The sequence below is a fragment of the Myotis nattereri genome, assembly GCF_964212035.1.
Source record: "Myotis nattereri genome assembly, chromosome: 3".
Lineage (NCBI taxonomy): Eukaryota > Metazoa > Chordata > Mammalia > Chiroptera > Vespertilionidae > Myotis > Myotis nattereri.
Genome location: NC_138077.1, coordinates 28,095,993 through 28,108,120, shown reverse-complemented (window position 1 = coordinate 28,108,120; position 12,128 = coordinate 28,095,993). Strand labels below are relative to the sequence as shown.

The window sequence follows — 12,128 nt, the reverse complement described above, 5'->3', positions numbered from 1 at the left end:
TTTAATTTTATTGTCAACAAAAGTGATATTTGTTAGCAACCATCCAGTTATAGCTCAATATGGCCACTTCACATGCTTTTACTTAGTCATATCCCATAAATAAGAGTTCCGTAGTGGAATATTAAGGACACAGGATCTTTTCACTCTAAAATCTGCTGCATATACACTTTAACCTTAAGGTTTGCCACCTGATAGTTATATGATAGTGTTGGGGGGAGGGACTGCGGGATAGAAGGGTTACTGATTGTATTAGGGTCAGGAACCGTGGCAGAGAAAAATTGCTAGATTGTCTTAGAAAAACAATTGTGTTATGATATGCTCCAGCCAGGAGTGACTCTGTTTACCACCCATTTGTTCTTATGAACTTTCTGTGAACTTCTAAGGAACAGCTAATGAAATGCTTTGTATTTTTTTTAACACTGTTTTGCTATAAAGGATCATACTGCACCCTTGGTCTCTGCCACATGCTCCAAAGCTCCCAGAGGGGGAGATAGGCGCTGTGGTCAGCTGGCCAGCTTAACAAAGGCTCTTAAATTTAAATTCTGAGTCGGTGGTCTATCTCACTGAGCCAACCCATAACAATAGCTAATGTAGCTTCAGGTATCATGACCTCACCCTAACCAAAATATTTCTTGCAAATTTCACTTTTAAATGACATCATAGATAACATTTATTTTCCCCTTAACCAGGTAAGTTTAATTTTAAATCATCTTTTTATACTTCAAGAATATTTTCAGAATATAATAAAATGAGAAGGAAGATGAGAGATGAGAAAGAAAAGGGAAGAATCATCGCAGCATAGAAGTATCCCTGATAACCAACTGAACCCTATATTCACATTGCATTGCAATTTTTGGAAAAAATTTATAGTTGAATATTGCAGTTAGTTCTCATACTGTTTAAGTGCAATTTTTAGACTGATAACATTTGCCGTAATCCAAGTGTAACATTGCATTGCACTTTGGGTCAAAAGTAGACTGTGTGCATCATTTGTATTTAAATGCATACATATACACATACTCACAAACACAAGCAAGTGTGTGCTTGCACAAAACCATGAACTGGTGATAATTAACAAAGAATATGCTTAAATTTTTATTATTTCAAATATGTTTAATAATTTTTTTGTACATTAGATAGAATACTGACAAATATAATAGATAAATATTATATATATATATATATATATATATATATATATATATGAAGCTGCCTATTGTCTTCAATAGCAGAAAGGTGTGGACAAGGAGCCTGGAATGCTGGTGACCCTTGAGCCCTGGCAAAGGTCAGAGACAATGGTAGCTGAAGCAACTTCCCTACCAGGTAGTCATGTAAATACTTACTGATAAGAGAGTCTGTCTATTACTGAAAATTGCCTGCCTAAGGACTATAGATGTATCCCAAAATGAATAAATGGATGGCAAGACCTGAGCACAAGTGGAGTCCTCCCTCTTGCTTTGGGCTCCCGCCTGGACCCCCAATTTCCAAATTATTATTTCTTGTCTAGTCTCTGTCATTTGCGTGCGGCCCCTCTTCCAGAGCCAAACCCTGAACCACATGGAATGTTGGTCATCACATATATGTTTTTAAATAAAATATACAAAAGCACATATAATTTTGTTAAAATAACTTTTAAATAACTGATGTAACATTTCAAATTCAAATTATTTCAGAAGTGAACACTCAGGATTTGAACATTTGTAAACAAGTATATACAGTATTAGCACAGATTCCATATTCTACTAGTATGTCAATGTTCTTAACTGCTAATTTGTGATATTTGTACCTGTAGCTGAACTCTGGCTATAAAATCCTGTAAAATCCTATTGTACTTTGAATGTGTTCACAATTGTTAGTATTTATTAAACCATTACTTCCTGCATCACAGGTTTTACATTTTGTGTTACATGCACCTCTTTCACCACAGTCCATCGTCATGCTTATTAAATCAATTTTTCCAGTAGGAATTCTGTCTTGCTCAAATTAAATTTATGAAATAAGACAACAACTTGAAAAACTATATTTGGCTATTTAAAAATTCCATTTATTCTGTCCAAATAACACTCTTCAATTTGATTCCATCATTTCTATGACTTTTTGGGGAGGGGTATGACAGTATAAAATACAGCCTTTCAAAAAGCAACCCAGTCAGCGCCCAAGTTCCTATAGCTAATTACAGTTTTAGTTGCACATAAATTACCCACTTCTGCCTCCCTGGTTTTTTATTTAGGTTTAAACAGCTTTCTGCTCACACCAGGAAGAAAGGCATGGCATAGGCAGGTTTCCTATGCTTCCTTCTGCCCTGAAGCTATGAATATCCTAGGGGAAACCCCACTGGAGACTGCAAGCTGGCAAGAGCTTTTGAAAGTTCCCTTTCCTCTGTTGGCCCACTCGCAGTGGGTGTTCAGCAAAGCTGCATTTTTCATCTGATCATTTGTAACTGAAGCATTATGACAGGTGAAGAACTAGTCCATGCCTCTACCTGAAAGTTATGTAGAAGCCATTTTTGTCCTTAGAAGAAAATATGAAAATAAAGGTACTCAAACCAAAATGTTTTAAATTATTATTTCTATTTGGAAGGTCATATTATAATTTTTTACTTAGAATGATCAGGCAACTGTCATTTTTATCTCATGTCTGATGTTTTATAAAGATTTATTAATGTTAAGTAACTAGAATATGTTGATTATTTTCTTATTTTAATGAAATAAATCTATAACCAAGTGGTCCAGAAGTTAAAGAAATGCTTTCATGTTAGTTAAAAACTAACTAGAGACCTGGTGCACGGAATTCATGCATGTGGGGCAGTCCCTCAGCCTGGCCTGCACAATCTTCAATCTGGGACCCCTTGGGGGATGTCTGACTGCTGTTTAGGCCCAATCCCGCAGGGTCTAAACCGGCAATTGGACATCCCTCTCACAATCCGGGACCATTGGTTCCTAACTGCTCACCTGCCTGCCTGCCTGCCTGATAGCCCCTAACCACTCTGCCTGCTTTCCTGATGCCCCTAACTGCTCCCCTGCTGGCCTGATTGCCCCTAACTGCTCTCTGCCTGCTGGCCTGATCACCCCTAACTGCTCTTCTGCTGGTGTGATTGCCCCTAATTGCTCCCTTGCCTGCCTGATCACCCCTAATTGCTCCCCTTCCTGTTTGATGCCCCTAACTGCTCCCCTGCCAGTCTGATTACCCCTAACTGCCTCTGCCTCAGCCCCGCCACCATGGCTTTGTCCAGAAGGATGTCCAGAAGAGGTCTGGTCTAATGAGCATATTACCCTTTTATTAGTATAGATATCTGCTCTCTATCTAAAAATTTAGCCCAGCTTACTATGCTATCACAATCATAAAGTGCTCTTATTTTTTAATAACAAAATAATATGCAGTTGGGACAACTTTCAAAACAAATTGACTTCTTATGGTAGACTCAAATGCTAATTTAGCACCAATGTGAATATTTAACTGTCAATATTTACTTATACTCACAAATATTTCATCTATTCCATTTTTCTTTTCTTTTCTTTTAAATGGTTTTAAATGTAAAATGTACAATATAACGATGATATACATAGATATAAAAATGACTACTAGATGAATTAACATATATTCATATAGTTGCCAATATTTTTGTGTGTTTAGAGCAACTTAAATATACCCCTAATAGGTGTAATCTTTGTCCTCAGGTAGTTTCCAGTCCATTAACCCTACTAAAAATCAAATGGATTAATATGGCATTGCTTATTGCTCTTAAGCAGGTGTGCTTTGCTTCCTAGACATACAATCCTTTGAGTCCCCATTAGATTATTTTACTGGAGAATGATGTACAGAATCCCTTTCTGACATCAGTTCATCTCTTTAAGTTACTCTTGGTTGTCCAATTGGTGATTCTAGTTTAATAAAAAATATATTGATGATAAAGTCAGAAACTTCATGAAATGAAATTTATAAGGCAAGTACCAAAGTTCCATAGAAAAGTATTGAAGTAGGTATTTCACCAAGGAAATAAGATTGAGAAGAAGTTTGGGCAAAGTAAATGGGTACCAGAGCAGAAGCAGAGTAAGAAAGGAATGCCAACCTGACTCATGGCCCTGAAATACACGGTAAGGAAGAATTCAAAGTGCACTCCTGAGAGAGTGCAAAGGATTCTACACCATTAGGAAAAAGACATGATTTACTTTAGCTGACAAAACGTAGAGTTTGCATTGATATAGTGAAGCTGGAAGCCGAGCCACCCTGAGTCGCTGCAGGGAAGAAACATCTGCATAGCTTATGTCTCAAGGGACCTGGTGTATATGGCGTACTGTTCTTAATATGTTTGCTCCCCTTCTTAGCACTATGTATTTTAACCAAGGTCACCTCTCCGAGAAAGGTTGTTTCCCCAGGTGGGGATTTTTATCAGTAAAACCCCTTAAGTGCCAGGCGGGTAGTTAATCACTTTACCTACAAACAATCACGCTTAAGCTACATAATCTTTACTCCCTGGAATGGAGCTAACAAATGCCCTAACCTTTGGAAAAGAATGGATAGGATTAAGATCAACTGATATGGGAAGTACTTAAGGATCTTGGCTGGAACTCGGGGAATGTGGCTGGCTGGGTCGTATGTTGACGATTTTCCCCCATAGCTGGTCCTGCTGCCGCGGCTGCGCTGTGGCCACCATGGGGAAGCGACAGCACCAGAAAGACAAGATGTACATTACCTGTGCTGAATACACTCACTTCTATGGTGGCAAGAAACCAGGTATTCCATAAACAAATTTTCATCCTTTACCTTTTGACCACTGCAGTCTCTCTCTGCAGCCCTTCAGCTACCCAGTCTGCACCCCTGAAGGCGTCGTCTTTGACTTGCTAAACATCCTTCCTTGGCTTAAGAAGTACGGGACCAACCTCAGCAACTGAACTTTACAAAGAACAGTGAAGAGAAGTACCACTGTCGAGTGCTGTACACCGTGTTCACCAACAACACCTACATCGTGGCCATCAGGACCACTGCCAATGTCTGTGCCTATGAGGCAGTGGAGCAGCTCAGTATCAAGGCCAAGAACTTCCGAGGCCTGCTGACAGACGAGCCCTTCTCCCGGCAGGACACCATCACCCTCCAGGACCCTACAAATCTGGACAAATTCAAAGTCTCCAACTTCTTTCATGTTAAGAATAACATGAAAATAACCAACCCATGTGCTGGGCTGCATGTCTGGCGCTTTGGCCAGACAGGTCATGCTGTGCTGTCTGTTCCTAAGACATATAGACAGGAAGGTACTGACATCAGGCCAGGCCTTGAGATATGGTCTCATGGCCCCTTCCCAGCATGCAGGCCTTCTTTCTCAGAAGGCCCGGAAGTCTCATTCCAAATTTGGGAGACAAAGGACTGGAAAAAGTATAGATAAAGAGAGTTTCCTCCATATTGGGGGGCCCAGAATTTGAAAGACACATTTTTCTCTGGGCCTCCACAGAATTTAACAATAAAATGTAACTCCTGTAGTAGGCACTGCAGTTCAGCCTCTGCTTCGGCAGGGTGCTGTAACTGTAGTCAGCTGGCCAGCTCAAGAAAGGCTCTTAAATTTAAATTCTGAGTCGGTGGTCTATCTCGCTGAGTGAACCCATAACACCCAGATGAAGAAAAGGCCAAACAGGACCCATCTCATTATTTGAAAAATACCAAGGCCAAGACCCGAGAAACACTGCAGGAGCTCTACAAGGAGTTCAAGGGGGATGAGGTCCTGACGGCCACCATCAAAGCCCCAGAGATGAAGAAGGAGGACAAGCTGAATGCGGCCCACTCTTCCGCTGGGAAGGTTAGCGCCTCCTTCACCTCCACCACCCTGCTTCCAGAGACCACCCACGAAGCAGCCCCCACAGACGAGGACGTGTTGCGCTACCAGCTTGTGAAGAAGAAGGGCTACGTGCGGCTGCACACCAACGGGGGCGACCTCAACCTGGAGCTGCACTGCGACATGACACGAAAAACCTGCAAAAACTTCATCAAGCTCTGCAAGAAGCAGCATGACGATGGCACCCTCTTCCACAGGTCTATCAGGAATTTTGTGATCCAGGGAGGTGACCCCACTGGCGAAGGCACGGATGGGGAGTCTTACTGGGAAAATCCCTTCAAAGATGAGTTCCGGCCCAACCTCTCACACATGGGCCGAGGCATCCTCAGCATGGCCAACTCGGTGGCCAACTCGGTGCCCAACACCAACAAGTCTCAGTTCTTTATCACCTTTCGCTCCTGCGCTTACCTCGACAAGAAGCACACCATCTTCGGGCTGGTCGTTGGGGGTTTTGACACAGTAACAGCCGTGGAGAATTGGAGAGTGACCCCAAAACGGACCGCCTTAAGGATGAAATCTGCATCGACTACACCATGGTGCTTGTGGACCCCTGCGAGGAGGCTGATGTGCAGATCGCCGGGGAGCGGAAGAAGACACAGCTCGCGGAGGCAGCCCCCGAGAGCACAGTGAAGAAAAGCCAGTCCAAGTCAGGGAGCCAGGGCCCCCCTACCTACCGCCAGGGGGTGGGCAAGTACATCAACCCTGCAGCCACGAAACGTGCGGCTGATGAGGAACCATCCACCAGCGCAGCTGTCCCCGTGGCCAGGAAGCAGCCCAGTGGAGGCTTCAAGGACTTCAGCGAGTGGCAGCAGCAGGCCTGCTGCTCGGACCCAGCCTGTGCCCGCCCGGCTTCCCTGCTCCTGACGTTGACACTACCTCAGCTCTCCTGAAGTGCCTGCAGAAGCCGGGAAAGCTGCCTTCTCCCAGGAGCTGTCTCCTCTACCCTGGGGCTCTAAAAGATTCCTGTTCCCCTCACACCTCTTCTCAACGCTATGATCCTTGGGTGGGCACAGCCCACCATCTCCTCCTGCTCAGCACGCTGAATTCTAACTCCGTTTCATCCTTGGTTTCTCACCCCAAACCTCAATTCCGTCAGTAAGTCTCAACAGTTCTTCCAGAATGCACCTGGCTCTCCTCCCAGCTCTGATGCTCAACACCAGGCTCAAGCCCCGTCTCACCTGCCTCCTCCTCTGGCCCTCGTGCACGGCCACACCGACGCTGAGTCACCTTCCCACAGCTGCTGACCTGACGGTGGCTCTCCACTGTGCCCGTCCCTCTGTGGGCTCTCTGCCCGGCAGCTGTCTAGCTCCTCTGCACCTTCAGTCACAGTGGTCCCTCGCTTCTTCAGGACCCCTTCATACCACCCTCCAAGCTACAGATGTCTGTGAACTCACTCGGGAAAGGCTTTTTGCACCAGCGCTGTCTCCAAGAGCCTGACAGACCCAGGAGGTGGCAGGCAGGTGGGTGTGTGACAGCACAGGGCCCCGGCTGCCTCTGGAGGAGACCCTGTGCTCCCGTGGGAGTGGCTGGCCCCAGGGCCTGTCGTTCAGCAGCAGAGTCAAGCACCTGCTACTGCAAAGGAGATGCTGGACATGGAAGCTTTATTTCTGAACCTCACACTGACACAGAGGCGGGGGGGAGGCTGTGTGCTCGTGTTTGGCAGTCCAGCTCAGAGGGGGCCTCCGGGCTAGGCCAGGCTGCAGCCCCAGGGAGCGGCCCCCAGGTCGGCCCAGAGCCTTTGACAAATGAGGTTTATATTCTATAGGTTATTTTGGAGCTTAAATTGTAGTTTTCCAGAAATTAAAAGCACTTGGATTTTTTAAGTACCTGGTGAGGTCATCAGGTAAATTAAAGGACTTTTGAAAAATTAAAAAAAAAAAGAAGAAGAAAAGATCAATTGGTATAAATACAGATGTAGCAGGAGAAATAAACACAGAACCTGGCTGGAGATCCTGGCTAGAACCTGGCTAGACTGCTGATCAACTGAACACTGACTCCGTGTCATTCCGTCTTCGCCGACTCCATCCACACCTTTGGGAACCCCTGGGCCTGCTGTTTCCCCAGGTGAGGATTTTTATCAGTAAAACCCCTTAACTAAGTGCCAGTCAGGTAGTTAATCACTTTAACTACAAACAATCACGCTTAAACTACATAATCTTTACTTAAAATAATCTACGTCAGTTACTTCCTTGTAGCTTAATAGAACAATAGAGTAACCTTGGAATGGAGATAAGAAACGCCCTAACCTTTGGAATAGAATTGATAGGATTAAAATCAACTGGTATAAATACAGATGTGACAAGACAATAAAGACAGAACTTGGCTGGAGATCCTGGCTAGAGAACCTTGCTATGATGATCAACTGAACGCTGTGCTGCCTTGCTGCCTCCATCCACACCTTTGGGAACCCCTTGACTTGCTGGGGCTGGACCCCAGCATAGTGATTTCCTAGGAACTAGAAGAAGTCACAGAAAGAGAAGGAAATATGGACGAGGGATGTGCTCATAAAGATTTCCAAGAATAAAGTAATAGGTGAAATTTCAACTTCTTGAAATTTAATTTATCGGTTTAGAAATGTACGTATTGTAGAAAACTGAGGTAGTGAGAGGAAACACCCATAGTAATAACTCTGGGACTCTAATTGGAGTGAAGTTGGATTTCTGTTTCTGCAAAGTTTCTCTGTTATTTGTCTTAATATATGATGGTAAGGCCTGATAATCAGTCTGATACATATTCAGAAACAGTATTACACCAGCATATTTGTCTGACCAAATCTGTATCTGATATTCAGGAAAGAGTTATAAATCATCACCATGTTTCCTACCTCTGAGATGTTAGTGGATATCAAATATCTCATCTTGCCTGAGAATCCTGTGATTCTTTTACAGTAAGTTGAAACCACCACCTTTTCCACTGTACCAGAAAATAGAGGTTCTCCCTATTTAAAAGTTACTTCATATGTATCATAAAGATCAAAGTAAAGAGTGATTTTTGTGTGTGTCTTTTTACCACACATCACTTTTCTAATCATTGTCAATATAGGATTTCACTTTCTTCCAAATCTTTGGAGTAGTTATGTCTTTATTATTCATGTATTTTTTCTTCCCCATACTTGAATTTAATTAATGATTTAGAGCAGGGGTGGGCAAACTTTTTGACTCGAGGGCCACAATGGGTTCTTAAACCGGACCGGAGGGCCGGAACAAAAGCATGGATGGAGTGTTTGTGTGAACTAATATAAATTCAAAGTAAACATCATTACATAAAAGGGTACGGTCTTTTTTTTTTTTTTTAGTTTTATTCATTTCAAATGGGCCGGATCTGGCCCGCAGGCCGTAGTTTGCCCACGGCTGATTTAGAGGCAGGTCTTAAGCTATTTCATCTTCTTTAGCTGGTATGCATTCAAATACTTAGAAATGAAGCAAATGATAATTGTGAGACTTTTTAATATCATGCTAGATCATGTCTTAATAAGCATCTCTAATGGCCATCTATCTCTTTTATGAAATTTAACTTTATTGGAATAACTTCACAGCTGATTGGGATTCTGCTGTTCTACAATCCTTTATATTTACAGGTTAACTTTGCAGAAAAGTGTAAGGTATGTTAATTCTCTGTTTATTTCCCACAGGGAAAAAAAAAAAGAACCTCAATAGTTACAGCCCAATTACCTTACAAGATAATAACCAGTTTGTGCATAATTTAACAATCATATCTTGTTACTTGCCCTAGTTGACTATGTACATCTCTATTTTTAAATTTTATTTTTAGAACATCTCATATCATTCTGCTGATTTTAATGGATTAAATAAAATTTTGCCAGGTACTCACTAGCTATTTGTGTAAGAATTAGGTTCTAAAACATTGAGAAATGCGCTTCTACACAGCTCTTGCAATATAGTGTGTATAACAGAAGATTATGTTAAGCAGATAAAAACAGAGCAGATATCTGTCAGGCCACTGGAATAGTCCCTTCAATGACTGCCCTCACTGCACCTGAAATTTAAAGCATAATTCCTTTGAGGAATTCCTACCAAATTGGCCTGAAATCTCCCTGAAGTCTGCCCTAGAGGTAAGAGTTCTGATATAATATCAATTTTCATAGATCATCTATACAAAATCTTAGCAACAATGTTCCAAGTCACTTCAATTTTCCTTCCTTCCTTCCTTCCTTCCTTCCTTCCTTCCTTCCTTCCTTCCTTCCTTCCTTCTTCCCTCTCTCCCTCCCTTCTTTCCTTTCTTTTTTCATTCATTCACTTATTAATTTTATTTTGTCCTAGGGTTCTATATTTTGGGGACTTTGATCATATGAGAATTAATACAATCTACTATATGTATTCCAGAAACTTAGGTGATGTAATTCTCTTTCCCCTAAAATATCAAAACAAAGTAAATAACAGTTCAATTTCTTCATTGTAAGCATAGAAGAAATCCCATGGTAGATGAAATTAATCTACACTTCTCTGAAGGTAATGCTAAAATGTTTTTGTGGGACAGCATAGAAATAACCTTCCAAGATAAAAATTTACAAAGGTAAGGATTATATTTTCTCCTCACTAACCTTGTTTCCTTTTTTTTTTTTTAAATATATTTTATTGATTTTTTACAGAGAGGAAGGGAGAGAGATAGAGAGTTAGAAACATCGATGGGAGAGAAACATCGATCAGCTGCCTCCTGCACATCTCCCACTGGGGAGGTGCCCGCAACCCAGGTACATGCCCCTGACCGGAATCGAACCTGGGACCTTTCAGTCCACAGGCCGACGCTCTATCCACTGAGCCAAACCGGTTTTTGCCCTTGTTTCCTTTTAATATTCTATCATGGATCAATTATTCATAGTGTTTTCCAATTCCTTATTGAATTCATTTTAATAAGGAAGTCAAATACCTTTTGAAGCTTATGATTCACAAAGTAAATTAATTTTATTTTTACTTAACCTCTAAAGATATACCAAAGTGTTTTTATCTCACATGGGAGACTGATTAAAGTCCCACACAGTCAGGACATAGGATAATCTGTCCTCTTCTTGGATATCATGGTTCATTGGCATCGTATTAATCTAACTCTAGGTAATCAAAAGGAAAAATTCATGTATAACAATAACCAAAGAAATCCTATTTCTGGACTGTCCTTTTATTACTGCTTATCTAACCTTTCCCAGTCCTGTTACAACACTCTTAAGATGATATTTAGGACTCATATTCAAAATGAGTTGACAACAATATTTTGTATTATAACATTACATTTTATTTTAATAATGTCACAACACAATGTCTAAAATTAAATTTTTCTCTCAAACAAAGACTGAGTTATAAAAACTAAAAAAGAGCCCTAGCTGGTTTGGCTCGGTGGATAGAGCATAGGCCTGTGGACTGAGGAGTCCAGGGTTTGATTTTGGTTAAGAGCACATGTCCCCTTACAGGCTAGATCCCCAGTATGGAGCGTGCAGGAGGCAACCAATCAGTGATTCTCTCTCATCATTGATGTTTCTATCTCTCTCTCCCTCTCCCTTCCTCTCTAAAATCAGTAAAAATGTTTTTTTAAAAAACACAGAGAAATATAAGGAAAGAGTATATTTTTGTGTTTTATTAAATTAAATGGTTGCATCTAATACTTAAATAGAACTGTGTTGGTCACTGGATTTCTGAAGATCTATGACAAGTTTCCTATTCTTAAGTAACTCACAAATTATGACAGCAAACTCATGGAAAAGCAGATCATTTTTAAATAGCACAGTATACGCAATGATAATTATTAACATAAGTGAAAGGAATCTCACTAAAAGTGGCCAGAGAGCAGAGAAGATGCAATCTAGCCTTCTTAAGATGCAAGGGAGGCTTCTTAGTCAGGTGGCATTTTAGCTGAAACTAAGAGAGCAGTCCAGGAGAATAGGAAATCCTAAAAAACAGAGAAGATTACTAACAACAGCTGTCATTCTCTGAGTTCTGATGACATTTCAATGTGTGTCCCATTTGTTCAATATTTATATAACCTCATTTAATCTTTTCAATGACTTGACAAAGTGGGAACATTTGTTCTCATTTTAAAGAACAGAAAAATAACAGTCAGATTATATAACTTTTTCCAAGACAGCTCAGCATGTACATGATGGCTCCAAGAATTTAACTAAGACTGTCTGACTCCATTGATTAGTTTCATTAGGACTCAGTTTAATTTTAGTATTTAAACATTTCCTTAGCATCTTTTAAGTCTTGGACACTGACCCATCGGTTCTAGAAAAATAAAGGCAAATAAGACGGAACCATTTCCTGGAGTAAGTGCATTAGTATGCCTCATTCTATCA

General features: G+C 41.2%; 1 pseudogene across 1 annotated transcript; it reads left to right on the top strand.

Moving 5' to 3' along the window:
• The first annotated feature begins 4,652 nt into the window (after positions 1-4,652).
• On the top strand, positions 4,653-6,714 carry LOC308515319 (RING-type E3 ubiquitin-protein ligase PPIL2-like; annotated as a pseudogene). The gene is made up of 2 exons: positions 4,653-5,171; positions 5,607-6,714. The product of its transcript is annotated as an RING-type E3 ubiquitin-protein ligase PPIL2-like (transcript).
• The last annotated feature ends 5,414 nt before the right edge of the window (positions 6,715-12,128 follow it).